This window comes from Kryptolebias marmoratus, linkage group LG3 (assembly GCF_001649575.2).
Source record: "Kryptolebias marmoratus isolate JLee-2015 linkage group LG3, ASM164957v2, whole genome shotgun sequence".
Lineage (NCBI taxonomy): Eukaryota > Metazoa > Chordata > Actinopteri > Cyprinodontiformes > Rivulidae > Kryptolebias > Kryptolebias marmoratus.
In genome coordinates, this window is record NC_051432.1 from 11438176 (window position 1) to 11442461 (window position 4286).

General features: G+C 41.9%; 1 protein-coding gene across 2 annotated transcripts in view; it reads left to right on the top strand.

The window, feature by feature from the left end:
- Window positions 1-477: 477 nt before the first annotated feature.
- The window catches only part of acsl1a (acyl-CoA synthetase long chain family member 1a), a 28322-nt gene continuing 24513 nt past the window's right edge, over window positions 478-4286 (top strand). For both annotated transcript variants that reach the window (XM_017405892.3, XM_017405872.3), the window contains exon 1: window positions 478-585. The gene's annotated coding sequence lies outside the window, so the exon portion shown is untranslated. The remainder of the gene's footprint in view (window positions 586-4286) is intronic.

Genomic DNA, 4286 nt, shown 5'->3' on the forward strand with positions numbered 1-4286 from the left:
AATCATATATACATATATAGGTATGTTTTTCTACTTTATTGTATAGAACGTTGTTTAGATGTACACAATGTTGGGTTACAAAGAAAAACGTACACACATCAAGTATTTGAGAATATTGTGCAGGGATCATTTAACATATTACACAGTATAAGGTTTGGTGTAGAATATACAAATAAATATCAAGAAGTTAATCTGTAATTTTACATTTGTTCAATTAAAGTTTGAGTTTCGGTCACTTTCTAAGTTTTAGGGTTGACGGTACACTTAAAAATAAGTTTAAAATAAACCGTAAACGATCTAAAATGCGTTTCCCTGTTTGATTGATTTATCTTTTGTATATGGAAGCCATATTATTATACATCTATTTATGAAACTTGTACACCCGTCATTGTTATGCCGTGTCAACCAATGAGAGAAGGCCTTTTAAACAACTGTGCCGTTAAGCATGTAAGGCCGCTTCCTATTGGCTGAGAGCTGCTCCGGGGAAGAACCCGAACGACAGACTTGCCGCCCGCCACCGCCGCTTTTCTCTGCCGCTGCTGCTTCCTTCTCAAGCTTCACGTTAAAGTCTGCAGCTGCTCACAGGTCAGTTCAACGTTTCCCGCCTTAAAAACACAAATATTATCGCATATAGGAGGCTCGGGAGCGAAACGAGCTGTTCTGCGGAACTTAGAGCCTTTAAACGAGCTCATTGTTGATTGAAACAGATAAGGAGCGAGCCACGTTTTGCATAAATAGATATTTTTATTTATTTTAATCTGTGGTATCTCTGTTTCCGTTTGTCGCACGATGTTCCCACTGACTGCGTGTGTTTTCAGTGCATGCAATCATTATTAACAGGCTCACGTCTGTTTTTAGTGTGATTTAAAAAGCTGCTGGTGAGTGAGGAGAAATGAAAACAGTGACGTGTACACGTAGAGTCACGGGTGGGCAGACACGCACATCATTGTGTCCAAATGTGCTTTTGTCTCCAAACTTTTCCCTGTCTGTCCCCTCTTATGGCTTATGTGTGTGTCTCTCTGTCTCTCCCAGCAGCTTTACAGCAAACACAGCCGCCGTGCAGTTTGTTGTTAGTTGATTAAATAAGATTAGGAGTGTGTCTGAGGAACAATGTCACCATTATCTGTCGCGTCTTCATGTGCTGGCATTCCGCCACATCCTCCATGACTCTGTGTGTGTGTGTGTGTGTGTGCTCCTCAGCCCAAGTGAGGAAGTCAGTCAGAGATGCTCTGGACTGCAGCATGTGTCAGTCCATCCATGCATTGAGTGGTTTTCACACACACACACACACACACACACACAAATGTGATAGACCAACACACTCCTGACAGAGCTCCCTTCTTTAGGGGAGGATTATATGGTTGTGCTCTGAAAAGTGTTCGAGTTCAGACTTCTCAAATGACCGGGCTTTCTGGTTCCATCGTCATTATGGATTGAAAAGTCGGATATGATTTCACGTCTTTATCCCTCTGCACAAAATAGGGTGGCCATGACCAGACTGCTGTAGCATATCGTGCTGAGCAACAGTTGCCAAGCAACCAGCGGAAGCTCGGAGGAGACTGGGGACACTGTGGGACGTGAAGCTCTGCAGGCTGATCTGTGCATTTCTTTGTCTGGGATGTTTACCAACTTGACAGCTTATGGATTCGTCCCTTTTTAGCGTTTCTGCAGAAACTAAATCAGACCTCGGAAGTTTTTTTTGTGATCTGTGGGTAAATGATAAACACAAGGCAGATTAAAGCAACAATAGCTGTCTGAGTGTCCAGTTTTTCAATGTTTTTGCAATTTGTGCACTGTTAAATGATTGTTTAGGGCTTAATGTTACTCAAACCCATCAGGGTTTTTGTAAAAATTGTGTTAGAAAACGGCAGAAATTTTTTGCCATCGTTTAAAACCAAATTCAGCGATCAGTTATGGAAATTCTCCTATTCAAGTGCAGAATATCTCGTCACAGCTCACTTGCGTGCCATCACAGCCCCAGTTTTTGCTTTAAAGCTCTCCACCTCTCGATTTCCTCCCTTAAAATGACTCTCCTCCTGTTGCCTCTCATGCTCACGGCTTTTAGTCGCGTTTGTTTTCAGAAAAGAGAAGAACTTCACCTCTTCTCTTTGACCTGCTGTCTCTGACTCCATCGTTCTGCCTCTGACTTTCTTTTCATTCAAGGATTATTTTACTGACTCCATATCTGTCGTTTTGCCGAGGCCGAAGTGAATTCATTAGTGTTCGAATGTAAACAAATGACTTGTAAGTGTTGGCAACAAAACCTGACTCTGCTGATTTCGCTCATTTATTACAAATCTTGCAACAGGCTGTTGGTAGTAAGTGATGCACATTTAGTGACTCTTTCTTTATCATAGATGATACTGTACACATAGACAAAAAAATCAAATCAAAAACATTGAAAAAAATGTCATATTTTGACAGCTATTATGGCTTTAAGTCATTTGTCTGCAGTTGCATTAAAAGGTTTGTTATTAATTTTTCTGGGCAGTGGGATACATGCTGAGCTCTTTCTGTGGCATTGAGATAACTCTTCTGCAGGACAATGCGATGAGATTAATACGATGATTAACCATGTTTTTATTATGACATTACCCACTGGGTATCTCTGTTTAATGCTGGCCTCCTGTGCTCAGAATATAAGCTGTCCTGTCTCTGTCTTCTCCCCCGTTTCCCACTCTGAAGAGAAATCCAAAACTTAGACGTGGTGTACTTTGTCTCCAGTCGATGTTAGGCTTGAGCGACACTCCCGCTCTGACACCTGCTGTGACCTGTGACACATTTTTCAAGTCATACTGTATATAGTCAAAAGCCTACAACAGCCTAGTCATCATAGTTTTAGTTTTAGTAAACCTATATTGTTTCTTTAGGAATGATGTGATTTTTAAACAAACCTTTTTGTCAATGGAATATCTTGGCGTTGAATAGTCATTAAAAAAAACTAGCTGAAGTTTGTCAACTTAATCAAGATTTTGGAAATAATTTAGCCGATGAATAGTATAAATTCCACCACAACAACAAGTTTGAAAATGAAATAGTTTAGCACAAATATAGTATAAGGTATGTGGTACTAATGAGTTGTCTGAAACGACCGCGTGGGTCTCGATCGTCCTGCTGGTAAAAGTTCTCCTGTCCATGTGCGATCCACATCAGGCAGAAACTCAACTCTGGGAAAACGACAGCTGCGGTTGTATTTAGGTTGTGTGTTTCTGTTTCTGTCTCAGCCTGGGCCTAAGCTCAGTGTGTGTGAGACTGACTCGCATCAGGAAGTGGCAGTTCCTATCCCCTCTAAAAGCCAGATGTTGCTCGTTCGTAGGTGATAGATAGGTGCTCGTTCCAGAACATATCTAGCTTCAGATGAATGCTGCACGTGATAAAATGACATTTATTCAGAGTGACGATTTGTGTTTTCTCCTAAAGAAGATGTATGAAGTTATCTCTGATAGGGAACAGCATGCTGATAGTTGTCCGCCAGATGTTTTCATCACGTTTCTGAGCCAAAGTGCTTCATAACTGAGCACTTCAGTCAGTCAGCACATCCAGACTACCTCACTGTGTACAAAAACCTCTCTGCAGGAAGTATACATTCATTTTATGGGATGGGATGGGGGGGGCATACCTAAAGCTGCAAGCATTTAAAAATCTGTGGAATGCAGGTTGGGTGAGTAAGTGTCGTATTTCTTCCAGTGCCGTTTTGCCCACAGAGTTCAGTTACATAAACTGTAGTTAGCGGACAGTAAAGTGACCGTGCAGATGCAATCATGTGTTCTCCGTTTGGGACAGGAGGACCATTCATTATAGCAAACACAGTCTCCGAGGCTGTCATTAGTTTACTTCTGTCATTTGAGAATACCACCACGAGTCTCTAGGTCTGTTTTGGGACTGATAGCGGGCAAAAGAGCTTGTGTTTTCAAAACAACTAGCTCCCACATGTGACCTTTTTTTAAAGCGGGGATTTCAGACCACAGATTAGGGCTCAGAAATGTCATTTAAACAAACTCTCACTGATGTCTCTCTCATCTGTTTCAAAGAAACTTAGAAGAATCATGTGAGAGAAGCCTTGAAAAAACTCAAATTATTGCTCTCCTCTAAGAAGTTTTATCTGATAGACCTACTGAGAATCTGGTTTTTGGAATAACTTTTCTTTCTTATCCATCCATCCATCCATCCATTCTCTTCCGCTTATCCGGGGTCGGGTCGCGGGGGCAGCAGCCTAAGCAGGGAGACCCAGACTTCCCTCTCCCCAGCCACTTGGGCCAGCTCCTCCGGGGGAATCCCAAGGTGTT